The 27,759-nt window shown below is 44.9% G+C and overlaps 1 long non-coding RNA gene across 2 annotated transcripts; it reads right to left on the bottom strand.

The window, feature by feature from the left end:
- Nucleotides 1-274: 274 nt before the first annotated feature.
- Nucleotides 275-27,759, bottom strand: LOC129202926 (uncharacterized). Of its 2 annotated transcripts, none has more exons than XR_008575872.1 (3): nt 27,692-27,759; nt 13,534-13,638; nt 275-3,556 (listed from the first exon to the last, which is right to left on the bottom strand). It is a non-coding gene; the product is annotated as an uncharacterized LOC129202926 (long non-coding RNA). The 2 variants fall into 2 exon arrangements; XR_008575873.1 differs by lacking the exon at nt 27,692-27,759 and adding an exon at nt 14,936-14,991.

The raw sequence follows: 27,759 nt of genomic DNA, 5'->3' as shown, positions 1-27,759 counted from the left end.
TTGATCGAGCAAGATATGGCTGAAAGGTGTTTGATAGATTACTGCAGAGCAGCTGACAAAAAAGAAAGACTGTTGCATGTTTCATATTCAGACAATGAAGCTTTCATTTGCTGCCTAGTTCACAGATGTGGTATTGTCAAATTGCAGGAAAATGCCTGGCAGACTGTATCATTGCCTATATTTAGGGAGAAAAAAAATTCAGAACATGCTATTTATAGAAGCCACACAAATAAGCACAGAGTTCTTATCAGCCAAAGATAACATTAGTTGTGATTTATCAAAGTAATCTTTATTTTATGGAAAATGGATAATAGGGTGTAATTTAATCCTTTGTGAATGTAATGTATATTTCAAAGGGTTCTTTTTTGTCAATAAAACCATTTGTCGTACTTGTTAAACTAATTAGTCTTGTTGCTGTTGCTTAGGACAGGATAAAAGAAGCCTATTAATGAAAACGGGGAGGAGAAGATGGGTTTGAAAGTTTGTGAAATATTTTGTACTCCTTGCAAGCCAGTTTTCTGATCAAAACAAGTTTCACCTCTTTCGCTGCAAGCCTGCGTTAACTGAGCTTGTGCAGACAGTACATTTTCCTTTTTTAATTCCAAAATGGATTACCCCAAAAATTCATTTCATGTCTGGGTGGTTCAACTGCTGCAAGCATCAGGGGCTCCTCCGACTTCCCTGGGTACCGATGCTGGTGTGAGCTGCCGTGCCTGCTGGCCCCGCAGCCGAGCGCCGGCAGGGAGGGTGACGTTCCTGGCCGCTTCTCCCTGCTCTTTGCATTTTTTCCACCATGTGCAAACACATTCCAGGAGACACAGAGAAGGCAAAAAGGGAAGAAAACAGAGCTGCCTGGGCATGTCCTGCACTGGTCGCTGGCCGGCCATGGGTCTTTCACTGGGCGAGGGCAGGTTTTGCAGGGGCAGAGCGTGGGGCTGAAGCCGTGCCGCGTCTTGGCTCTGCGAGAGGCCCTGGCAGCGGTGCCAGGCTGCAGAGACAGGACATGAGCTCATTCTCTGGATCTGCAGTTGACCTTGAAAGATCAGAGTCAGAAGTGGGCAAGAGCCAGAAGAGGACACGTATTTTATCATCTTTTTTTTTCTTAGTGTTTTTGCTGTCCTTGCTTGTAGCCTAGCAGTTTCATGAACTTCTAAATAGGAATTTATGAATGATTTTCAGAAGATGACTCTTTTAAGAGTGGCTAAGCTCTTAAAGGTCCTTCTCCCTTAGAAGTGGCTCAGAAAATGCTCCTCAGAAGACCAAGTTATGGGGAAATCCTTAAAGAAAGGTCTTGTCCCTACTGTCTGTATCAGTTCTGCACGGTCATCCCAATTCCTTGATTTCCTTTGTACCCTCCATTGTAAAAACTGTCTACATACAACATTTCTAATCCTGAATTACTGCATCCAGAAGTTTCACAGGTCTTCAAATCTCCTGGACACAGAGATGAGGAGAAGCCTTGGTCATGCTTTCAGCTCCCATTGCTCCACTGGAGAGATCGTGGAGCAGATCTCCCTTCTCCAGCCCTTCCCTGCCTTGCTCCAAGGGCTTCTGCCTACTTCAGCAGGAGAGACTTGTCCTTGTTGCAGACAGACAGTGCTTCTGCTGCCTCTGTTACCACCGTCTGGAGCACAGGGCGGTAGGCTCACAGCTTGGGGTAGGGCTGTCTGGCTCCTTCTTGGCTGAAAATAAGAACAGGCAAATTACCAGAGAAGCTACTTGGTCTGTGTAGATGAAATACAGCCTTCCCTTCAGCAAATGCTAAGTCAGAGATCCAAATGGCATGGCCAACCAGACTGCTTTTGGGTCAGGTGGACCTGCTGCTCCATACCTAAATACTATGGGAAAGACAAACATTTATCCCTATGAGGATGCATCCCCATCTGTGCCTCCGAGAGAAACCTGTGCCTTGGGTGTGGTGCTCCAGACAACAAAAACCGAACGGACTGTGTGTCTTCTTACAGCAGCCATGTTAATGCTGCAAGGAGGAGCCAATGTGCCCCAGGGACTTCTAGGACAGTGACCCAAGCAAATGCCAGGAGAAGATCAGCTTGCCAGCACTGTGACTTGGAAACTTGCACTTGAACACACTCTTGCACTCTTTGGTTCATTTATAAAATACACCGATTCCTTCAGATCCCCTTCCCCACACCCTCTTGGCAGCACACAGGAGTATCACAGCAGCGATAAAAATGAGTCAGCTATCTACTTAAATGGGATCAGTTTAGAGAGTCCTTTGAATCTTATTTTTTATATCCATAATGACAAAAGAACTGAAAACTCTTTCACAAAAAGCGTAGGAATTAGACTGCTGTGTGAGGAGTGCCACCAGTTAGTCATTGTTCTTCTAATGAGAGGAGATGTCAGGCTATTTTCAAACCACTTGCTTTGGGTGTGCAGCCCAGCTACGGTAGCACCTGAACATAAAGCTGTGGTTCAGAGGGTAGTTCAGAGCACTGAATTACACCAAATGCAGAGTGGATCCTGGCGTCTTATCGAGTCAACAGAGAGAGCTGGGTGGCTCCTGGAGGCCTCTGAAGGGTGATATTGTGGGTCCTTGAGATGGCGAATCCACTTTTCATGTGCCAATATCATGTCAGAGCCATTGTGGTTGCACAAAGAGAAACTCTGTACAAGGTACAAGCTTCTACTGCCAGTCCAAATTTAGTTCAAGACAAATCAGAGGGTTTTGGAGAGGTTATTTTGCTGTAGCAGATTTAGTACTGGATCATGTTGTTCTCACGCTTTCCGAGGTTTTCAGCCATTTATTGTATGTCTTTTCCTCACCTAGACGCAAAGCTCCTTGGGAAAGTAGTTGTGCGTTTTCTAAATCATTATAAAGCATCGTACTCTCAAGTTTTTCTGGTGTAGCCCAGAAAGTCCTATTGAGTACTAAACTGAGACCGCAGAGCAGCAGCCGCAAAGCCGAGCTGCCTGAAGGCGAGACCACAGCGTGTACAGCGAGAGCCGCGACTGCGCCAGGCACAGAGCAGTCGCTGCCCAAACCTCCCACCACTGCTGCGTGGTCAGGGGGGTCAAGGTGATTGCAGAAGAACACAGGCTTGGGATGCAGGCTCGTTGCTGCCATGGTGTTTTGCCTTTCCCTCCGATTCCCCTTTTCCTTACAAAGATCGCACGCTGCCGAAGCAAGCGGCTATAAACAAGACGGTGGTCGTGACTTCCCGCCTGCGTGCGTCCAGCCGCCTCCTTGATTGCTAAGGCAGAGCACGGAGAGGGAGGCGATCGCCGCACATGTAAGTGCAGAATCTGCTCCATTAATCCCTACTGCGCAGAGGAAAACAGCGACCTTCCTTTTTAGCTTTCGTTTTTATTTAAACACTGAATGATGTGGGGTTTAGTTCAGGGAATTGATACGGACTGAGAAAATTGCAGAAAGGTGAGATGCCGTATTTTTTGCCAGTATTTTTTCTGTCCTGCAGAACCCACGTTGTCTTTCGTAAACAGGTGAGGAGGTGTCCGTGGCTGTGAACATGTTCTTCCTTTTTCTTCTTGGAAATCCACTCTCAATTAGTCTGGAACATTGGATAAACTGGTGCTAATGAAATAAAAGGGTTTATTAGGTTACACAACGGTATGTAGTGGCTTAGGGGACTAAAAGTCGAATATTTACTCAGGCTAACTTTAGGAGAGAAAACAGCCAGGGAGCTCACAAGTGAAACGGCTGAAAGTCAAAATTTCATCTGTCAGGCAGATTCGTAAGTTAAATAGGGAGATAAATAATATAAGGGTGTTATGTGGAGAATACAAGGGTGTTATGGGGAGAGGAGTTCATTTTTTTCTGCCTCCCCATTGCAGGTCTTTGCAGTTACCACTTTCCGTCCAACCACCTGCTACATGACTGAATTTCGGCATCAACTCTGCAAAGCTGTTCAGCATATGATTAAGACCAAGTGGCTTCATGGGAACGTAAACATGTACTTAACGTTAAGTCCAACAGGTGTCTGAGACCCAAACACAGCTCTTGTTGAGAACATAGCTCCAGCAATGTCAGCGGCACAGGACTGGGTGCTCAGAGCGATGCTGTTCTGATCAGGCAGAGAAAACTCCTTCAGAAGAGATTAACTGTGCTGCAAAAGCATTTGTCTCTTGCCCTAGACAATACAGTGGGGACCACTTCCGAGACAGCCATCTGCACTGGGTCCTGCTTTGTCCTCCCAGTTAAGTAAGGAAAGGGCAGGATCAGAGAAAAGCAAATTGAGCGAGCTTGGCTCCACACGGAACCACCTGGAAACTGAGTTTGCTTCGGCTGGCATAGGTTTAAGTAACTAAAGATCCCAGCGTGGCCTAAAACACCCTTAAATGCCACAATCAAGAGAGAAATAAAATAATTCAGTGGACACTTAACCAGCCAGATACATGCACATGCTCCTGTCTGCATTTTCCTGGACAGAAAGTGTAGGCTGTGACCTCTCCAAGATCTTTTTGAGCACCATCTTTCCTGGCATGTCTGGGGTGTCATGGGACCTGAGCTCTGCAAGTCCCGGCCATGGAGCCTGGCTCCCAAGCAGCCTGTTGCTTCACCCTCCTCGTTCAGCAGGTGCCCCATGAGAAGCTCCAGGTGCTTACACTGAGTGTAGCTGCACCAACGTGAGTACATACAGCAAAAAATGAGGCTGAGACCCTCTAATTACCACTGTCACCTCCATCTGAAGACCTTGACAGCCAGTGCAAATCCCAAAGTCCTGAGTATAGATTGCTTGACATGAATTTAGTAGGTGTCATTCCTCCCATCCCCTGAAGTCATATTTTCTCACCAGGTAAGTGCTTGTTGCTGGGAAATGAGAATGGACCAGCACCAGCATTTCTGAGATTGATCTTCCTGATTTTCTGGATGTAGTGGGTTTAAAATATATCGTTTGTGTCCTAAGATACAGAAACAGAAGTTTTTTAGCTTCCCAAATATACTTACCCTGCATGCATTTTCTGGAGTCATGATGTTCTTGGTCTTGAAAAGTTGCTAGAAGTGTTGCCTAAGTGGAAACCAGAGTCAGCTCAGAGCTCTGTTGGGACTTGGGTGGGATGGCAGAGGACGAAGGATGGGAGTGCCTGATTTTTTAATAGTTTATTTCTTCAGTATGTTCCTGATGCTGTAGAAACTTATGCACACATTTCAGCACATGAGTAATCCTATTGCACATATATATTGCAAATTAAGCAGGGGATTTCAAAGGAAGGGGGCATCTGCATACGTATGTTCTCATGAACTCTTACTACCCAGGGATGTGTAAAGCTGCAGCCCATCTGAAGTTCAGTCTCTCAGCAGAGGTACAGTCTTGGAATAAACTCTAAGAGTATCCCATCACATCTAAGTTATTTCTGGCTGCAGCTGAAGATGGAGAAATAACATTCTTCTGGTCAAGGACTGAATCTAACGTGCTTAGAAGAAAACTCCCAGTACGGATCTCTCCATGGAGAAGACCACTGAGTTTTTAACAAACCAATAGAAATTGATTCTTTCTGCATTTAGGCGTGTTAAAAATATGAGCAAAATTTTATACATGTATATTGGCAAGTATTTACACTTTTAAAGAACCTTTTATTAACCTCAGTTAAAACTAATCTAGTCATTGCATTTTTTTTAATCCTCTCCTAAAAGGAAAAAAGAGGTGGATTTCATAATAAATTGTGTTAACTTGGGTATTGATGCTGCTTGCTGTTAAACAAAGAAGCATTGAACATGGCAATCCTCAGTTATGGTTCTTTTCCATATATCTATTTTCCAAAACCTACTTTTTAATGGTACATATGTTTAAAGCATAATCTTCTCTAAATGTCCTGATTTCTCCTAAGCAAATGAAAGTACATAGAGTGCTATTAGTTTAGATCCATATTTTTATGATACCCATTCTTTCTAGTTTCAAGATTTAATATATAGAACATTTGCAACTTCTCTTAGACTCTCTTATATATACATTGTTATTTAATACTCGAGCTATTAAGTGTGTCACCTGTAACTGATTCCTTGTGAAAAGTCTTAACTGCAGCAATGATTGAAAGCAGGTTTTGATCCAAAAACATGAGGGGAAAAAAAAGCAGGAGAAACCAACACGTGCAATGTAGACTTTGAGTGTAACAGAGCAAGAGTTTTGCTTTAATCAAAAGGTCAAAAGCAAATTGGTTTGGCAGTTTATATTACATTGTCTGAAGATCCTGGTTCCTGAGAACAGGAAACCCTAAAATCCCAAGTCAGTAAAGAAGAGATTCAGTAGGATCGGAGGAAGTGTTAGGGACAGGAGCAAAGAAAGATATATGGTCTGCAGAAAGACACGACATGGAAAATGCTCACCAGAGGCAGAGATTACTTGAGGCAGGAGTTAAGATACAAGTGGCACAGAAAATATTACAGGAAGCTGCTCTAGACCTTGATGGCAGAACGAAAAGACAGAGGAAGGGCTGGTAAGGGCAGATAAAGGAGGCAGTTGCAGCCCCGGCGATGGGGACAGGGACCGTGCCAAGGCTGCCAGGGCGCAGGGCGGGAGGGAAGGGTGTTTCTGCAGATAGTGGGAGGCTGTTTCTTCCATGGTTTGGGGGGGCAGTGGCAAGATCAGACGCTGCTCAGAAAGTCGTTCTGAGCAATGAAACAGAGAGGAGAAATTAATGGGGAGCTAGCGATCATTCCTGAGAGAAGGATCATGCCGTGCATTAAAAAGAGACCCTGGCATGCAAGAATAAAGGCTTTTCAGGTTTCAGGTAATGACGCTCCAGACAGGCCCATCTATATCAGAGGCCAGAAACATCAATACACTGTGTTACAGGTGTTTACATGCCAGACACAAACAAAAAACCCCAGAAGTCAAGCATTCATTTAGAAAACACCAAAGTTACCTTCACCTTTGCATAAGCCTCAAAACCGTGCAGCCTGCGTGATCCTCAGTCCCGCTGCAGTGCAATGGGATGTATGATGCAGCCTGCAGGTGATGGAGACATACGGGGTCTGTGCCTGCCCCCTGCCCCTGTAAGAAGGTGGGGAGGCTCCAGAGAGCCTCGGGGGATGCTTGGGAGAGGCAGTAGGGATGCACGGTGCCAGCGGGAACCTTTCTGCTTTGGGCACTGGCACCTGAAGTCAGTGAGCTCTGTGGAAAGAGACAGGGAGGTGAGAGGGGCAAGTGGACTACTAAATGCCATGCCTGAGCCCCAGCGTCCCCACAGCAGTTGGTTGCTGATGATGTGGAGCAGTTTGCTTGGAGCAGGGGGATAAGCAAAGGAGAGTTTTGCAGACCCTGCGGTGGAAAAGTTTGTGGTTAAAGCCCGAAACGGTGAAGCAGGAAATCTGGGTTTCTTTCCTGGTTGTCACCACTGGAGGGGAAATCACTTAATCTCTGTGCTTCAGTTCCCCAGCTCTGGGTGTCGTGAATAGCTCGACCGGAGTCAAGAATAGCCGCCTGCCCCGGCGGGGCGAGAGGAGGCTGAACATGCGCGTGTGTGAGGAAAGGGCCTCTTCGCTGCGTTTTCCCATCTGAAACCACAGCACTGAATAAGCAGATATTTTACTACCCTGATGTTGTCGGTCTAATCTGAATCTTTCCGCTCTGTTTGTGCCCTTATCTGGCCACAGCCTGCAGAAGGATGGCAAGGAGGAGGCTCTGCTTAGCCCTCCCCGTGCATCCCCTAGCATCCGCTTGCAGCAGAAGAGTAAATCTGCTTATCTGACCTTACTCTGCCTCTCCAGCAGTGTCGTAGATGGATGCCAGATCACTACCCTCATCTGAAATGCCATTTAGCAAAGACTATGAGGTAGTAAGGTGGTAAGGATAGTTGTACAGTTAGATGCCATGTCAGGTCCCAAAGCCAGAAAAAAACCACAGCCTAGTGTCAAATTATACAGAAGGTAGCTCAGGTCTAAAACCTGGGTATGTGCCTTTTGTGGACCATACCTCCAGTGGTAAAATCACATATTTACAGGGCATAGGGGCATAGCTCTGGCCCTACCTAAACATCCACTTGAGGCAATTGCAGCTTTCAGGCTTTTTTTTTTTTTTGTTGCCGTTCATGTTTATTGAAAGAGATTATTTCTTCATTTTCCACCTAGACAGAGGAAGGTTTTCTCTGAGAGCTGTGTCTAACATCTAAATAATTGCTTCTTGTATATTAGAGGAAGAGCTGGCTTTCTCCAGCCCCACATGCTGCAGGTCCACCCTACAAAGATTGTTAAGCTGGTCATGCGGAGTACAGATGGGGCACATTACACAGATATTTACCCTCACCTTTGTTGTCCTCGTAAATCCTTAAGATCTTTTACCTGACAACTGAAGATTCTACATTAAAACGCCCTTTTCCTCTCTTCTTATCTTCTTCTGGCCTTATCTTTTCTATATCAGAATTACCTGACTCTCTTTATCTTGTCACTTTGGCTCCCTTTTTTTGTCACTGTTACAGTTTCCCTCTTAAACCTCACTTCCCTTGTAAAGCCTCATTGCCTTTGTGCTCTCTTCCAGGAGCCCCATCTTCTATTGCAAACTGGAGATCATATCTTTTAGCCTTCTCCCATAGCGGTCGATTTTCATCCTTGGTCCTAGTCACTTGTGACTAATTAGATTGCTTTCATAAAATCATAAACATTTGCACTGGGATTTTACCCTGTGGTAATCTGAATTTAAGTAGCTCCGCTGTTTGTTGTTACTACTTTCAATCACTTTCTTTTTACTGTGAAAAATTAGGTTCAGGGTGAATTTTCCTCCAAGTTCTTTACTTTGCATTAAGTTGTATTCTCTGTACTAGAGGATTTTTGTTTGTTTGTTTGTTTGTTTGTTTAACCTTCTCCTTTGTTTTGTTTTAACAGCCATGAATTCTAGGAGAGAAATTTTTGAATAATTTTCCCTCTCTTTATGCACCCAGCAGTTGCTCAAGTTCTTTCTCCTGTTTTCCATCTCTTGGCTCCTTGCCCACAGGTGCTGCTTGTGATTTCTTCACCATGCTGCACTGTATCTTTACCAAGCACTACAGCTTTCTCCTCTCTAAGGCCTGAATATCAAATCTCTAATTACTCCAAGCATCGTGTTCTTCCTGCTCTCACTAGCTTGTAACTTCTCCACTTTCCAGTACCCATCCCACTTCTTGTTCTACCATTGCTTTTACCTACACATACTTTGGAATATTTGATGCTCTTCTCAGCATCCTCTATCTTGATTTGGTTGGGGGTTTTTTGGTATACACTACATGTCATACTGGTGGAAATAGCCACGCTGTAAAACCTTGAGTATTATGTGCAGCTCTGGTCTCTGCATCTGAAGGATATAGTAGAATCAAAAAAGCTATAGAGAATGGTGATTAAAACAGCCAAAGGAAGAAGGGAATGATGCGAGCTGCTTATGAAGAGAGACAGAAAAGGCTGGATTGCTTCAGTTTGGAGAGGAGAAGGCTGAGGAAGGATATTACAAAGGCTTACAAAACATGAAGGCAATAGTAAGGGGAATGCAGAGATATTGTTCACCTGATTCTTCAATAGCAGAAGCGTGGGCACTCAATGAAAAATGAATGAATTTATATAACAGATAGTAGAAAGAAAAATTTTACATGGCAAATGGAGAAATTTGGGAACTTGTTGCTGCTGGAGGTTTTGGAGACAGACAGTACTATCAGGTGCAAAAGAACTGGAGAAAAAACTCATGACCAACAGATCCATAAACAGATCCTAAAGAAAAGAAGCCAGAATGTACCCTTTAACATCCCTAATCCTACAACTGCTGTGTAGGGCACTATGGGGACAACGGACCACGGGTAGAAGCAAGATTTGTGTGCTCTCGCCAGACCACCAGGACAGATGGACACTGATCTGACACGGGAAGGTACGTCAGACACTATCCTGTCTTTCCCATTTATTGCTAGTGATCATTAAACAACAGGACTCACACTGTTCTGAGAGCACGACCCTTCAGGATGGATGAATGCTCAGAGGTAGGCAGAGTTACTGGGGGTCGCCAAAATTTCATAGAATGATAGAATGGTTTGGGTTGGAAGGGACCTCAAAGATCATCTAGTTCCAACCCCCCTGCTGCGGGCAGGGACACCCTCCACTAGACCAGGTTGCCCAAAGCCCCATCCAACCTGGCCTTGAACACTTCCAGGGAGGGGGCATCCACAACCTCTCTGGGCAACCTGTTCCAGTGCCTCACCACCCTCACAGTAAAGAATTTCTTCCTTATATCTAATCTAAATCTATCCTCTTTCAGCTTAAAGCCATTACCCCTTGTCCTGTCACTACATGCCCTTGTAAACAGTCCCTCACCAGCTTTCCTGTAGGCCCCTTCAGGTACTGGTAAGCTGCAATTAGATCTCCCCAGAGCCTTCTCTTCTCCAGGCTGAACAATCCCAACTCTCTCAGCCTGTCCTCATAGGAGAGGTGCTCCAGCCCTCTGATCAGCTTCGTGGCCCTCCTCTGGACTCGCTCCCACAGCTCCATGTCTCTCCTGTACTGGGGCCCCCAGAGCTGGATGCAGTACTCCAGGTGGGGTCTCACAAGAGCGGAGTAGAGGGGCAGGATCACCTCCCTCGACCTGCTGGTCACACCTCTCTTGATGCAGCCCAGGACACGGTTGGCTTTCTGGGCTGCAAGCGCACACTGCTGGCTCATGTTGAGCTTCTCATCAATCAATTCCCCCAAGTCCTTCTCCTCAGAGCTGCTCTCAATCCATTCTCTGCCCAGCCTGCAGTTGTGTAGCCTGTATTTGTGCTATTTCAGAGAGCTCAGATGAGAACAAGACACCAGAACCCTCAGTGACAGAAGGCAGAGGGAAGATCTGATGGTCGGAGACTGGAGCCTCAATCCAGCGGGTGATGAGAGAAAATATGACTCCTTCCACACCGAGCTATCTTGCTAGACAAAAATTTCAAGACAGGAACAACCGATTTGTAGTTTTTCCCCATTACAACTTACTGTGGGTTGCAATGATAATAAAAATAATCCATAAAGGAAATAGATATGATATTCCTAACCAAACCATTAACAAATAGAGCTCCTGTGTATTAAAGGGAAAAATTTTTTCACACAAAAGGACAATATGTGATTGAAGCCAGGTCCTGGTTTTACCCAGCCTTCCTCTATGGAGCATCTGACTTGCGTCGAGAGGCTGAATCTATGCTGTGATTCTGTTAAATAGTATCTGTTTCCCCTGATCTTCAGCCTTGTCTGCTCAAACTGTGAGCAGTTACAGCCAGGGACCTTCTCTTTGTATCTAGTACCTGAGAAACATGATCTTAATTAAGTGTATAATACTATTATAAAAGCACTTACCCTTTGAATGGATGTGCTGTAGTGTAAGAGTACAGGAATCCAGTAAATATTTCCGTTGATATTAAAAGGTGGGAAAATCACAACTGAGGAAAAGTATTTTCATGTTGTGTGTAATTAAGCCATGGAAATCAGAAACACAGTGGTGGCCTGACCCAGTATCTCAGCAAGTTTTAAAGCACCATTAGGCATGTATAAGGTGAACAAGAACATCAGAATTTTGTCACGGTGAATAAATGTTGTGCAATACTTATTATACTTCATGTTTAGACAATCTCCATCCCATAATGGGGCTGGGGACCTTGTGTGAAGGTAGATTCCCTACTGCTCCCCTTCGTGAAATCATGACACCTTCTACTTGGCCCTTCTCCCAGACCACTGTAAGCAGGAGAGGAATTGGCTCAGCTTTAGGTCTGGTCCAGGATGGCAGATTTGCAACTTCTGCTTATTCATAACACAGAGAATGCCAAAACATGCAAGCATAAAATCGGTAAGCAAAGAATAGTCTTTCTAAAAACAGAGATTTTTTTTTTTGTGAAAACCTCTTTCTTATTGTCAGCATTTCTGCGTTATTTGTATTTACCTTTTGATAGGGAATAATTTCGCAATCAGTTTCAGCTAGTTCATTTTCCGGAAACCCAGACTGAAGCTTAAAAAAAAAAAAAAACACTAACTTCTAAAAACAACTCCAAAATATGCACAAAATAGGAAAAAAGGAGGGAAAGGTTTGCCTTGAACCCTGATAAAGAGGTGAAGTGTAATACTGCCCTGTTCTCTATTTACCCAGTTCAGCAGGCAGCTGCGTTTGGTCCTGCCAAGTAAAAACAGCAGCAAAATGTTCCTGTTGATATTGGTGCTTATTTAAATCTGTTTTGGCGGCTGTTTGCTTAGCTCTAATTTATCAGGAAAGAGACACCAGGAAAGAGTGGTTCCAGTTGAAAACCTTGAGGCAGTGAACTTTGCTGGCATCAGCGGTGCTGAATGAAGTGGTCCAAAAAGCCATCCAAGGCTCAGCCAGAACTGAGCACTGCTGAACCCTGCACGTTGAATCTGGAGGGAATGGGGAGGTTAAAGTCTGGACACAAGCCAGAGGTTGTAAAAACAGGTCACTTGACTCCTGCTTTACTGCAGACACTTGTGTTAACATCTTTTTCTCCTACAGAAACCTTCTATCTGCCCATGTCACTTAGGGCCCAGCAAGAGCTCGACTTGGTCCCAGCCACTAGTCCCTTCACCACTGACCCCCTCTGTAGTTCTTCTACGGTCTGAAGCTGATGATTTCTTTTTAAATGCAGTTCCAGCCCTCATGCAGGCATGAAAAAAACCAATCCAACAAACAAACAAAAATCAACTCAAATCCTTGTTGGTTATGATTTGAGCTGTCAGAACATCACCACTGGAGAAACTGGATACCTTTCACTTCAGCCGTGGGGGGCCACTTTTATCACCTCCTCACATCATGACTGAGGATTGAAAAAAAAAAAAAGAAAATAAATAGAAATGCTTCAAGTTGAATGAATCCTCTAGAGGTGCTGCAATTTGTCAGATTAGATCAAGGCTTTCTGAAACTTTTGAAGTATCTTCAGATTGAAGGCTTTCTTGGAAACCAGTGTTACTCTCTGCTGCTGGTCCACACAGGACTGTAAAATACAGCCTTAAATTCATTGTGGTTGGACTACAGAGAAAGAAATCACCACCCCAGGATGTCATTGCCCTTTAACCTGTGGTTTATAGGAGCCAGAACTGTATGTATTTGTTGGAGGAAAGTTGCCAGCTAACCTTTGCACTTTCAGCCAGTCTTGTTTTGTTTCTGGGCTGTTGATTCTTGCTTGGCATAGTCAGTTATAGTTGTGCATAGTACCGTGATTGCTACCTGCATAGCCTCTGTGATTCCAGATTATCTGAAGAACACCGTGCTATTGAGATACTGCTCAACAATGCAAATACACACTGTGGGAATGCCCAGAAAAGACAGTTTCCCATCTGACTTTTATTTTTGCAAAGGAAGATAAACATTAAACAGTGGAAAGAACAAAAACATGTTGGGGGTTGTGAGCAGGAGGCAACAGGAGAAGATAGAAAAGTTCTCTAGATGAAGATTTTTGCAAAACAACAAATACGCTTGCCTTGAAACTCACAGACATTGTTTTCACATGAAAATAGCTCTCACACAGGGTCCTCGGGTTCAATGTAATCTAACAAGGTATTTTTAGACCAGGGTGGCTATTGCCACTATCAGAGTGTCTAACCTCAACTATCCATTAGTGTGCCAATTGCTTGCTTACCTTTCAAGTCTCCTGCCCTGGCCTTCCATAACAGCTAGGATTTCTCAGTCTGCGTGTATGAGCAGAAGACTTCCCCTGACAAGAATAGTGGAGGAATGGTGCAGTCTGTGGAGGAACAGAAATCCTGTGAGTTCAAAGCAAGGTTTAGGCAGCACCAATACATACAAATGCAGAGATGAAAGACAGAAAATTTGAAGACCATTTAGAGGGCATAATTATGAAAAGGTGAACAATTAACTACTTGTTCTCTGCTCTTTTTGTATGATTAAAACAATGTGGACTTTTACAAGGAGATGTTTTAGCTATATTTTGTGTATTTAGGTCCATCACTGTCTTCAAATAGTTGAGAGCTGTGGGCATGAAGGGTTGTGGTACTTCACCCAAAAGCTACTTTGCAAAGCACTTTGATGCAACGAACCACCAAGGTATGAAAAAGAAAAAGATCTCAGACCTGAGACAACTTCAGCGTGACAATTCTGCACTTGGAAATAATTTCTAGCCAATGCAATGCTGTTCATTTACAGGGATGGGACTAGGGTCTGGAAGAGATCTGGCAGGCAAAACAATGTGCTCAGTGGAGCTAAGCCCTTACTGAAAGTGAAGAGAGGGGATGAGGCAGTGTGGCAACAAGAGGTCTAAGCAGTCCCTTGGCAAGCCAGGCTGGAGAGCAGACTTGAACATAAGTCCTGAAGCCATTTCAGCTATAAAAGATGTCACCAGACTGACAGATACTTGCTAGCTGATAACACCTTTTCTCTTACTGCATGAGTCATCCTGGTTACAATTAGTACCTCAGGAGCTGCATGTAAATTCGGGTGTAATTGCCCTCAGATGTATCCTACAGTCAAGGAAGAAAAGAAAGAAACTCCAAAATCCACCACAATCTTCTTCTGCAGGTATGTCTCCCTTTCATGGACTGTGCACCTACAGCTGTGAATCAGCTACCTCATTTGGTGTCTAAACTTAAGTAGGACAAATTGGTTTGGAGGTTGTTCTGCAAGAGGGCAGAAGGCAGCAGTGATGGAGCAGGAGATAAAGCTCCACAGAGGGATGAGTCAAAGCAAGAAAGGATACTAAGGCATGGAAATAAGGAGATGTGTCTGCAGAAGGGCATGCATTCTGCTGATACCATGTTTCCCAGTAGATCTCCTCTCCCGTATTCTTCTCAAAGTTTATACAGTCCCCCCCAGCAATACATCCAAGTGTTTTCTGGAGGACACTGGTGACAGGAATGCCATCTGCCACGGCATTCTCCTCCTGATGTCAGGAACCTTGATTCATTCTCTGAATGACAGCCCAGCTCCTTAAGACCCTCCGAGGCTCTGGAAAACTGGTGCCAAGAAAAAATAGAGGAGAGATGTGTCTAGTGCCGGAGTGATCTTTGAAGACAAGGATGGCTTACCTTTTCTTTCCAAGAAAATTGGGGCATCATATTCCCTCTTTAATCTCAGAGCTTTGTGATATCCTTCCTGATTCCTGTAATATTTCAAAATGTGTGAGGGGTATTTGGGATAGCTTAAAATGGGTACATTTTTATACTCTTCCCTAAGCATCACTACATCAGAAACAGGATCTCTGGGGTGCATAGACCTGTCAATCCTTGTCTTCTTAACACGCTCCTATTTATTTCTATGCCAATATTTTCCACTAGATGAAAGAGCTTTTTGGTATTTTATTCTAACATATTCACAAGAAACAAACATATCCCCTTTCTCTCTTTGATTTGCAAGACTGAGGAAGCTGACAGCTTTCCCTGTCCACTCACAGAAAAGGTATCCTTTCCCTTAAGCGTCCCACACACTGAGAATGTGTTATGCTTGGAGAAGCAGAGGGATTCCTGTGAGTACACTGATGCACACAGACAATTACCAGGCATGAAACATTTCTGAAAAGTAGCGTCTTTCAAGGCATCCTATAATCAGTATTTTTTTATTTTTCCTTCTTAACACATTGAGGCTACCTAATAAAATGGATAGATGCCCTAATAATACTATTCCAAATTTTAAAATGAAATTTCAAGGAATACAAAATCTATAAAATATTTGTAACATTTTTTAAATCTAAACATTTTCAGTGAAAGCCTTTCTATAAAATATACAACCTTATGTTATAAGTCAAAACAGCATTGGTAGCTTCAAGGATTCTTTAAATTAAGCTGATTTATACATGTGTTGTTTAATATCTCTAAGCAATATTTACCTCACTTCATATAGATTTCAGGTTGCTTTTGGCAGTTTATATATAGTAGATAACTCCTTAACACATTTGTGAATCTGATTAATTTACTTCTAGTTGTTTATGACAAGTTAATATGTTTCTATAACTAGCAATGATGGTAAAACTCTCCCAAAGCATGCCAGTTACAGATGCCAGCATTATAAAGACTAAATAGTGTGTATCATCTTATAAATTTGTCCTTTGAGATAATGCAAAATGAGGCACAGTCAGTTAAGATATTAATCGTGTATGTTTAAAGTCCCTGACAATGAAACTATTTTATGAAATAGCTTTTAAGGCAGTTATAAGAGCGGTTCTGTCTCCATTAACACCCACACACACGTTTCATAAGCCTCCATTTCACTTTGATAATTTTAGAACTGGATAGCTTTGTTGTGAAGCCGAGAAAGCAACAAACTCCGTGTTCCTCCTGTGCTGCCTGCAAAATGGGGGAGATGATCTCCAAAAGCAGGTGCCCCTTATATAAAAGAGAGCCGTGGATAGCAGGGCTTGCACCCAGGTGATGCCTCTGTGTCTCCTGAGGGGCTGTCATCATTTTACAAGGGACAATTACTACTGGGATCCCATGTGCACATTTTGCAAACATCTAACAGCATAAAAATGATCTGCTGATCACAGAGGTGTGACTGAGTATAAAACTGCATGTCAAAGGTGCATCAAAATGGTCCATTCAAATTCATCCTGGAGGGTATATATATACATATGCATACATATTCACATCTGCTTTAGGCATGGAGCTTTGGTGAGACATCAAGAACCAAAGTGATGATCTGAAGAGATCTGGAAAGGCAGTGGGGAAAGGTAGACCTCCTTTAGAGGGCATGCTGTGGCTACAGTAGATAGTGCAAAAGCATTCCCTCCTTCCTCAGTGTTGCTTACTCTTGCAAAGCTGCTCTGCTGCTGCTACTGCTCCCCCCGTTTATGGCTCTGGAGCTGGGATGCTGTAGGTACCGCTGAGTGAGCGCCCGCCTCCCATTGGAGCTCGAGCAGGAACTGGATCTTCAAACTTCTCTCCCTCTCTTTTTCTCCCTCCCTCTCCTTCTCCTTTCCCCCTTCTCCTTTGCTCTTACAGCTCATTAGCTCAGCCAGCATGCTGTATTTCTACACACTGATTTCAAACTTGGTCCCAGCAGGTTCTCACAGATGCGGCTGATGAGCGGTTGCTGATCTGCACTGACACATTTTTCTGTTGTTATCTGGAAGGGATTGCTGCTGATTGATTGATAGGAGGGTAAACTAAGAACCAGCGAATCTTCCCCTACCTTGTCTTTCATCTCCTACCAGCTTTTGGGCAGTAAGAGGGAAACACTCAATTGTGTGCCACTCAATAAGGATAAGGCACCAATACAGGTCATGAGAATATGCACAATTATACAAGATAAGATAAGAAGCTTAGGTATACACTTTGGAGGGGAAACTCAGCTTGTGACTCACAGGAGCTCAGAGGAGACATCTTCAGAGGGTTGTAGAGTTGTCTGCTGTCTAGTTTCATCCACTTGCAGCTGCAGCGAGTGCTGCTGAGGCAGGAGACTAGCCAGCGGTGCTGGAGCAGCGTGGCTGTGGGGAGCTGACCCATGGGCGTCCATGCCCCACGCACAACTGTCAGACCCCCAGGCACCCCTCTGCTCCCTTTCTGGCCATCATGAGGAGGGCCATCTTGAGAAACTATCATGCATCTTTTTCATTTTGACAAAAGTGTTTCTTCTCTATGCCTGTATCCATCTCAGGGTTTTCAGCAAAAAAACAGCAGAATAACCTTTCCAGAGTAATGCCACCCAGCAGTGCCAGTGCTGCTGGGCAAACACAGCCACTTTGGGTTTTTTTCAGTTTGTGGTTCAGGTGCTCATGAAGCTCCATGTTGACCCCAGCCTGATATTTTAGTCCACAGCAGGATGAGATCCCAGTGCCATGAGACACTCCAGCATAACCGCGGCACTGAGGAGCAGGCACGTCTCTAGAGCACAAAACCTGTCCCCAGGCAAAGCAGAAGAAGTGTCACTGGTGGCCACCATTTCTGCTGGTTTTCATGCTGGTGTCAGCCAAATGGATTGAGGATGGCACAAGAGGGGTGGGGGGAAAGGGGAGCAGCTTTGCCCCCCTGGAGGTTGGAAGGGGAGCGCAGTACAGCCTGGTGGGAATCAGGTGTGGAAACAAAGCAGAACAAATAAATTAGCACCCTGACCCCTGTGAAAAGTCTCCCTATGCCAATGGAAAAGTCTCACAGCCAATGGAGAAAATGGGTATTTCTGGGCCACTGCCTGGGTGAGGGAGGGATGGAGGGTGGCCAGCTCTGAAGGGAACACCGCAGCGCCGGTGGCTGCCTCCGTGCAGGGAAAGCCCGTATCACAGTGGCCTGTGCTCTTCCCTCTTGTACATAATTATTTAGATTATTCATTTCCTAATGTTTGCTTTAGAGTAACAGATAGATGCACCACATGATATTTACTTGCATTTTGCCTTGGTGCCAAGTTCTATTATCGTGTATTCTCTGTGTTGAAATGTAACAGGGGACACCACCTGCTTGCTAAAGCTTTCTCTCTCAGCGCACAAGAAAGACAAAAGACAGATCGTTTCCTGCAGTTTTACACACGGGAGGATGAGCGAAATGTAGGGTTGCACTTCAGCAACTCTTGAGCACATCCGCTTTACAGCAGCATGTGCTTAAGTGATTTGCTAAATCAGGACCTTCAGATGGGGCCAAAGCCTTTCAGGAAAAAGGTCCCAGTGCCAGCTATTATACGGGGGCTGGCCAAGTCCAACTGTTCTGTCTTAATTATAGGAAGGTATTTTATTTATTAATGCATTCTTTCAAGTCATATATATAACTCTTCCACAAGTAATCCAGGAGATCAAGAAGACATTTTTCAAAGCTCCCAAGATGCAAAGGGACGATAAGAGGAAACAATTATTTTTTCCATTAAATGGTGAAAACAAAAAGAAGGGTGCCACTTCTCTGGAAAGTCACATTGGCTCTCCTGCTTCTCTGAGGCTCTTCTGGGAAATAGGATCGGGTTCCTCTGGTTCCCTTTGAAGAGGGCAATGTCACTGAATTTCAAGGCATTCATTTGCACAGACCAAAGACAAATATTTTCCTGAACTTTGACTACCTGAATCAAGGGGGAAAAAAAAAAAGTTTATAAACAGACACTGATGTTATTGATGACATACTTGGCTGAAATCACAAAGGCTTATCAGTATTCAGGGGCTTCTGAAGTAGGGTTTGTAAATGTCTAATATGTGTGTAAGTGAGCAATTTCCTGTAAATCAATGTACCTTACTTTAGACTTCAGCTTAATAGCAAATCTACCCTCCAAAACAAATGACACAATCATTGCTTTATCTCTACATGAACGCTGCCCCATACCATTTTGCTATTTTCTCTTTTTCTTTTAGCAGAAAATTTGTACTCATCATAACCTTCAATTATGGTAAATGAGCGCTATAAATCTGGAATACCTGAATGTATAATCAGCAAACAAAAGCTGATTTCTTGGATGTTTTTATTAAGAGGATGTACCTTAATAAATAGATAGCAACAAATGCTAGAGATGACAACAGCATGGCAAAGTGAAGACTTGCTTTTTATGGTTTTAAGAGTGCCTATTCTGATCATTTAAGAGACCAGAACAGTAAAATGGAGCAAACGCACTGATTCAGAGAGCAAGCAAAGAAAACATCCACATTTCTTCTTGGCCTTCAGACCACAGAAGGCAGATGGACAGAGTTTCTATATTCTGGATTTCTGGTATTAGCAGTATTTTCATGACCTGTCCCCCCACCAGCTGATGTAAACAGACAATATCCTGAAGTCGCTGGAGCCCAGCCAATTTATCAGACCCCAGGGTGCCCTTCTCTATTTTTCAGAGCTGCCATTTGGAAAGTACACTGTTCAGTCAAGCAGCAGAAGTTAAGCAACAGGTTGAAGTAGCTCTCACACCACTGATAAGCCTGGTCCTAAGCTTCATCATGCACTTTATTTCCAAGGCAGTACCAAGGTCAAATGCATGTAACTTGTCCTGCAGACCTTCTGGAGTAGACCTGTTTTGTCATTTCCCAGCCACAAAGTTGGCGAAAGGCAGTCTGCCTGTCTCTTACAGGGCTCAGAGGGTGCCAAAATGAATTGCCATGAAGTGGGAATCTCCAAAGCCATGGCTCAGCATGAGCTTTCCCTTTTATAAAGAACCCGAGGAAAGCAAAGAGCCCAGCCTGGCTCCCCTGTGGGCATCGGCGTGCCATGGGTCCCTCAGGAGGCTGACCCTTGGGCCCTGCTTGCTGTCACGTGCGCTGGGTGACGTAAGTAAATATGTGATGCTGTGCTCTTTGGACGGGTGCTGTTTGCCAGCCTTTGGGAGAGATCGAGGCTCTCGTTTCACAACCGAAGCGGGGGAAAACTAAGGCATTTGGGCGTTGTCCCCATCTGAGTACATACGTTGCTGTTGCTTAATGGGACGTCTAAATTGCTGAGTCTTCAAGTATTCATTTCCACCAATAGTATAGGGTTACACAGAAACCTCTTCCAACGAAGCAAAAGACAAAAAAAACCCCCAACAAACAGCAAGGGCTTAAGATCATTTTAAGACCTATGAATTTCAAATTGTCTTCTCAAATTCAGAAGGGTTGCATAAAGAGAGGGAGGAAATAGCCTGGACCATCTCATGCATCTAAGGCACTAACCAGGGACAGCAGAAGCTAAAAGAGACCTCCCTGAGTAGTGCCGTGTATGAAACCTGTTCTCCAGCACCATTTGCCCGTGTGGATACTCTGATGTCCAGACAATAAGTTTATTACTCATTGCCTGACCTGGTGCACAATAAGGATCTCAGTGATAATTCTGTAATCTCATACCTCTCAAAAGTAAAGAATTAAACCACTGGGTTCACACATTATAGAGATAGGATAGACACACACATGCCTGCAAACGTCCTAAGATCATGTATTCACCTTAGGAAACAAGGGTAATTCATCTGCCAGAGCAGGAGATAGTACAGCAGCTATTCCCAGCTCTGCAAAGTGCTCCCTGAAAACCCTAGCAGCACATATGCTCTTAGCTAAGAGGAATCCCTGTTATGTATCTTCACCCATAGAAAAGACAAAGGATTCACCTACTCACCTCTCTGATGAGCACAGGCACATAGCACAGATAACCACTTCGTGATGTCATTGAAATCACAGGCGAAATCTCCTGCACTTCAGTGGAGCACTCAAGTGCATATTGAGCTCCTGCCCAGCCATGCAATGTAAGAGCATGAGGGTATCAGAGAAAATGTAGGAAAAATCCACTCCCTTCATCTAAACTCATATCCCTGTGAACTTCATGAAGGCTGGATGCAGGGTAGCCACTTCCTGGAGAATGGCTGTGTGTTTGTGCCTGGCGTGGTCACCGTCACTGTGAGGCATTGCATTGCCCTGCCATTGCTGGTGCTGCACCAGGAGAGCTGGGCACGCAGCACCATGCTTCAGATTCTGGTCTTTTCACCAAATACCTGCTTTTGTGCAATTAAACTGATGAAATCTTGTCTCAGTGAAAGCCACAGGCCTTTCACCAGTAACCCAGCTGTGGCAAGAAGTCCACTGTGCCGTAAGAGGCCCATAGTCTGTGAAAGCTGCTTTCATCATCATTGCTCAGCAACCTTGGCCATGATTTTGAACAGGTCTACTGAACTTCTCCATCCCCAGGGGATGGCTGCAGCATGCTGCGGAGCCACAGGGATGCAGGTGGACCAAAACATCCCATGGTGCTGCTCCTCCAGCCTGCATGCTGCTGACTGGGCACTGCTGGTTGAGTAGTCCTGAGGCCTGGGAAGGTCTAATGCCCCAGCAGGAAAGCGTGCTTGAAGCTGAGAAGCACTGCTCATGGCCTGCAGCTCTCCTTTGTGAAGGCTCAGTGAATGGCTGACGTACGCTGAAAGATTTAGGCATGAGTTCAGCATGAGCTGTGCTGAAAGATTTAGGAATTCATTCCCTCGCTGCAAGCTCGGCAAGGAGGATTTTCTCTGTAATATCTGAATCCTGCTTTATAGTAAGAAACTAATTACCTTAAATGAAGTCTCAGTGCAAGTAGCAAACTACATGTAATGTATGATCATCCCTTATATCGACAGGATAGCAGGTAATTGGCTACTTTCCTGCAGCCTTCACCTCAGCTCACCTTGGTATACAATCACTTCAGTGCTCTGCCTCAAACTTCCCTTCTGCACCAAGTAAATAAGGATGCAATCTTTTCCATTAATTTTAAGAGACTTGGAAGCAAGCCCTGCACATGTGGGAACCACAGCTGCAGTGTGGTTTTGCTGGCTGCCATCTCCTCTGAAGCTCTCATTCACAGAACTCATCACTTATTAGCTCCTTGTAAATATACCTGCGATGTGATTACAGCAGGATAACGGATTTTTGTGAACTGGTATTCACTGAAAAAGCTGATGCTTTTCACAGATGTAGGTCACCAAGTCTTACCTAGTAAAGCAAACTAAGGTCAGGCCAAAGCGTTCAACTCAATCAGCTCATGAGAGTGTTTCAGCAATGCTGTGTTTGGGATCATTTGGTGAAATGAAGCAATTAATGCATTTCTGATAGTTACAAGAAGCTGGTGTTTCCTTTTCTGCTCATACTCCAGGATGCCTTGGGGTTTTCCAGGTTTACTACCTCTGAGTGCCTGGAGAAAACTTGAGCCTGCCTTATCTGTTTCCTTGTGCAGTGTGCCAACCACCAGCTGGGGATGACTCTCCGTGGATGATCCCGGTGTCTCTTCCTGGAGTAATTTACTCCATATACAATATTTCAGTAATCACTGGAGCAGAGCCTGGTCCCCAGCTACCAGTATACCGTTCCTATGGCTTTTCTGTCCTTGTCTCTCTGTTAACGTTTAAATATTGAATAATTATTCTTTACTGAGAAATATTTAAGTGGGAGAGGTATGCTTCCGAGGGCTCTTGCAAAAGAGAGAGCTGAGGTGAATTTAAAAGAGAGGGGAATTTGATTTGAATCCAAATGTAAATCAGAGCAAGGATTTGGCCTGCATCGCTCATCCTGAGATTGAAAAGCCCAGCCACGGGACTACGGAATTGAAGAACAACGCTATTGCACTTCACTACAGGCTGCCAAACCCTCGGAGGGTATTTGTTTATTCATTTTTCAGCTGTTTATAAACATGTTTATTCACGTTTATTCAGAGGCTGCATCTCTGGGATCCCCCAAAGGCAGTGCCAGGACCACTCTCAGTCAAATCCAAACCCCTAGAAGTGCAGAGACCCCCTCTGTAAATGACATCACCCTGTCGTGCCTTATTGCAGCTGCCGTGGACGTCAGGTACTCTCCCTGCAGTGACGGCAGCGTGCACAGCAGCTGTGGCGTACCTCAGCAGCCACCCTGGGCAACAGAAATCTGTCCCCGAGTTGTGAAATCCCACACCTGAGAGACAGACATTTGCAATTGAAAAAATTTCCTCTTTGGTCAGCCATTAAAAAAAAAAGGTTTTATTTTGAGAAGCTTTTCTTTAGCCTAATCTGGGTAAATTTCCCCCCTGCCCCAGGTTTTGTTTCAGGCAGTGAAATGCCTGCTATCTGTCTTTTGGCACTTGGAAAATTCAGTGTGCATTTGCTCTTTGGATTTTATTGCAACAGGCCCAGTTCTCTCTAACTCCGCCAACCTGTTTAGTCCTAAAACTAAATATGAGAGTCAACATTTCTGTATACTCAGGCTTATTTTAATGACTTTTTTTTTTCCCAGGGATGCATGATCGCTCTTTGAAATGGCACAGAAAACAATGGTCATACCTCAATGTCACCGTGCATTTGTTGCCATATAACTGCCTATTTCAGTACAGTGCCCCTACGGCACATGAAAGACACCCTTGTCCAGCAGGCACATGTCCACAGCTTTACTGAGATTGCAAAATGAGCAGGGACACTGTGGAGCGATGACGCAATAGGACCATGCTTCAACCTGTGCCTCCAAATTCCTGTGCCATCCACTGGGTCAGCCCTGATCTAATTTTGCAGGAATGCTGTGGATACCGCTCTCTCCTTTGCCTTATTTAAGCCATTTTAAAGCATACATACAGCCTCCTTATGAATGTCACTCATAGTAGCTTAGTCTGGGGTTTTTTTGAGAAAAGTGTCAAAACCCAACAGGAGCTGGGTCCCCAGGTCTCTCAGGCTCCTCTGAAAATATCTGACTTAAGTCTTATTTGCAAAGGATGCTGAAACAGGTGCAGAACCAATGCACTTGAACTCAGCACTTTTGCATAGAGATGTTCCCTGACAACACTGGTGGCTTTTCTGCACTCTTCCTTAAGATAAAATGAAGAGGAACTCCTCTTCCTCTTTCCTCATTCTGGTTGTGGAGCTTTCTGTCTCTCCTTGCCACTGCAAGCCTCCACATTACCTTCTCCACCGCGCTAGGATTTGTGTTTATTTGAGTCTCTCATTCAGGACACACTAGTCCTGACTCACCCAAACAAGGATTTTACCTCGTTTTTATTTGTAAAGGTGCTGAAAGGTGCACAGGATCACAGCTCTGGAGCCAGGTGAATATCTCATGGCCCTGTGTTACACCACAAGCAGAGGAAAGGGCATCACCTCTCATTCGGATAGGGGGATAGTAATTCAGATGAGAAGAGAGAAAAGAAACAGTTTCTCATGAGGAGAGCTGGTCAGGAGCACTAAGACTCTGCAGTTGTCTCCCTGAGGGACATTTTGCAGAGTAGTTGAGCACTCACTGAAGTAAGGACTGAAATTCAGGTGTACCCTTTCCTTGAGGTGTGCCTCAGCCATGTGCTTGGAGCCACCCTTACCTGTCTTCCAACCCCCTAAGTGTCTGGGAAGTGGGACAACTTCAATTGAGAAGGACCACAAAACTGACCAAAAGGTGATCAAGGTGGTTGGAGGACTGCGGGAGGAGATATGCTTTCAGCTCACATCAGGCAGGGAACAGAAAAAGGCTGCCCATCCTTCAGTCTGTGAGAAGATCAGTCTGGTAGTTTGCTCCAAGGTCACCCGCTAGCTCCTCGCCACTGGGATGGAGCAGGGGAGGAGTTTGTAGATCCCAGCTTGGTTTTGTTGGACTCATTGCTTAATGCCATCAACATGTGGCCAGTTCTAGAGCTACCCAGAGCCAGAGAGCAGGCTGCTAACTGGGATTTTGCATCTTAACTTTGTTCACAGAAGCAGATTAGCTGGTCATATCTTTTTGAAGCGCTGGTCTATAGTATCTCTGCTTCCCAACTGTAAAAATAGGATAGTTCCCATCTTTCGGGACGGTTTGGAAAAGAATGACATTTCCAGCTGTGAAGGAGCTCAGAGTCAGCACTACAAAGTGTGCATTGGTGTACATGCATGTGTCTTAATAAGCACCTGGGATAATAGATGCCATGGATACAATAAAGTAGAAGACTTGATCCCTGATGCAGTAATATTTCTTTCTGTTTATTTATATTACACTTATTACAACACTGTCAGCATGAAGAGGGTTATAATAATGAGGGCAGCAGAGATAAGATCATGTGCCTGCACAGGCTGCTGGTACCTTGCACACAGCTTGTTCCTATTCAACGACTTAGATGTACTTAAACTCTGTCCTAATATTTTATCACTTTAAGCCTCTTACGGCTTTAATGCTTCAAAAAGATACCCTGGACCAATCAGCCTGACAAACTGGAAAGAGAGGAACAAGCTGAGACTTTTGATGGCACTTGGGGCTTGTGCCTTGCACGCCCAGCCGAGGGGAGCTGGGATCCTCAGAAAAAGCTCAGCGGCCAGGCAGGGTACCCCGAGGGCAGGAGGGGGCTCCCTGACCCACGTCTCTGGGGAGCGGGGTGGTGCTGGGGGGCATGAGCATGGGAACGCATCCCGTGCTGGGAGAGAGGGGAGGGAGGTGGGTTCATGGTGCCGTAAAGGAAAGCCTCTGCTCGACAGCGGGCTCTTTGAAAGGGCGAGTTCCCCCCTGGTGCTGGCACCCTTTCTCTTGGAACAGGCACAGAACCAGAGATCCACGTCACTGGCGTTTTAGGGTAGAAATTTTTAGGTAGGGATTATTTTCTAGTCTGTGTGCTCACACTGCTTGGTATGACAGATTCCCCACTCTGGCTGGAGCCTGTAGCTTGGACTGGAATATGAAGAAAGAAAGATGACAGCAACATAGTGACTCTGGGAATTTTTTAGGGTTTTTTTCTGCAGGGAGATCTTTTTTGCCTCTAAATTTTGAGCGCTGTGGGTTGAGGGAAAGGCATTATTATCTACCACAGTTCCTTTCCTGAGATGAAATAAGACTTCAGTATGCTTGGCATTAAAGTATGCTTTTAAAGTGTTCTTTTGCAGTATATTTTGTTGCATATATCCACCAAGTGTGGGAATAAAATGTCATACTTAAGGGTTTACTCATCATGCGGCTTCTCTTGTTTCAATGAAAATAATTGATCCCAGGCATGTACATGCAACAGTGCTTTGCAAGGAGCCACATACTGTACCAAATGCTACATACTGTACTCACAGGCTAGAACTTTGTGTCAACTCATATGAATTATTTGCAAGGCAAAATACAGAGGAATTCTCTCCAGGGTAACACTGAGGTTACAGCAGTTCATTTAGCAAAGGGGAATCAGCTTCTGGGCTGTAAAAAAAGTGTTATATGATCTGTTTGTGGAGTGGTTATGATTCAAACGCGAGTGTGCCAGGAGCAAATACAGTACTAAAAGGAAGATTAAAACACATATTGCAGAAGATCAGCAGCAATGATCATGTTCCAGTGCATGCTGCAGACAGCCCGCCGGGGACGAGTCCTGCGTGGCTGCGTGGGGATGCAGCACACAGTAACGCCGGACTTTGACAGCACCGCGGTGCTGGTGATGCACGCTGGGCTCACTCCCTTCTCTCCCCCTCGCTTCCCCGTCCCCGCCTGCTTGCAAACGTGGCTCGACGTACTTGAGGGTGGCAGAGCTACTGGGATGACAGGGCGATGACACCCACGCACCCTACCTATGGGTGATGATAGACATGCATGAGGAGGAAGCATGTTTTTGGGTTAGACGCTACTTCCCCACCCCTGCCCACTCTTGTGACAGCACAGCCTCTTCAACCTTTAAGCTCAGACACCCTGATTCACCACTAAACTTGTACCATCCTGCAGAACCCTCTCATGTTGTCAAGTCAGACCTCAGCAAAATTGCTCTCTGGGGGCTAATGCTCATCGTGCACATCGGTGAGAGCACACGTGTCAAACCAAACTATGCACCTGCCAGGTGTACTTGTACCCAAACTGCTGTCAAATAATTTGATTTTTTTCCACACTGAGACCCCTCTGGCTGCATGTCTTCCCTGTACAGCAGATCCTGGCCTGGGAAACCTCTCTTGTGCACTGAAATGCCAACTCGGTGCAGCTCAGATCCCAAAAGCTATATGGGGTGTATATGAGGTGCCTTGCAGCCTTTTTCCCCTTAGTCTTGTACCATATTCCTCCTCATGGTAAAGATGCACTGCTGTCAATGTTAAGTTACTCCCCCTCTACCCTCCATCCTGGTGGGAATTTGTCTTTTCTCAGGGAAGCCCACGGGCTCGTCAAACTCCCTGACCCCCCCTGTGCCTGATGGGAGAGCAGAAAATGCAGGAGGAACTGCAGACCATCCAGGGCCAGAGCGTGCCTCCACACCTGTCGAGGGTTGGAGTTACCAGCGATCCAGCAGCAACAAGCCACGGGAGCTACAGAGCGCTCAGCACTGTGCGGCAGGCAGGCTTGATTTGTTTCAGCAATGGCCAAAGTGAATACACCCATAAATAAGCAGCAAATTTGGGGAAATCTAGCTTCCCTGAATTGTTTAACAGTTACATAGTCTTTCTGACAACATAAGTCAACCCCAAATTTGCATTAAATAAATAGAAAAGGTTTTTGTTTGTTTGCTTAAGCTTTAAATTACTTTTTTTCCCCTTACCTTCATGTCCTTGCTTTGTCTTTGTTTCCATCTCTGCTTTCTCAGCCACCACTCCAGCACTGAGAGAC

The sequence above is a fragment of the Grus americana genome, chromosome 1, assembly GCF_028858705.1.
Source record: "Grus americana isolate bGruAme1 chromosome 1, bGruAme1.mat, whole genome shotgun sequence".
NCBI classification, from domain to species: Eukaryota; Metazoa; Chordata; class Aves; order Gruiformes; family Gruidae; genus Grus; species Grus americana.
Note: the sequence above shows the minus strand (reverse complement) of the source record. Positions and strands in the feature narration are given on the sequence as shown.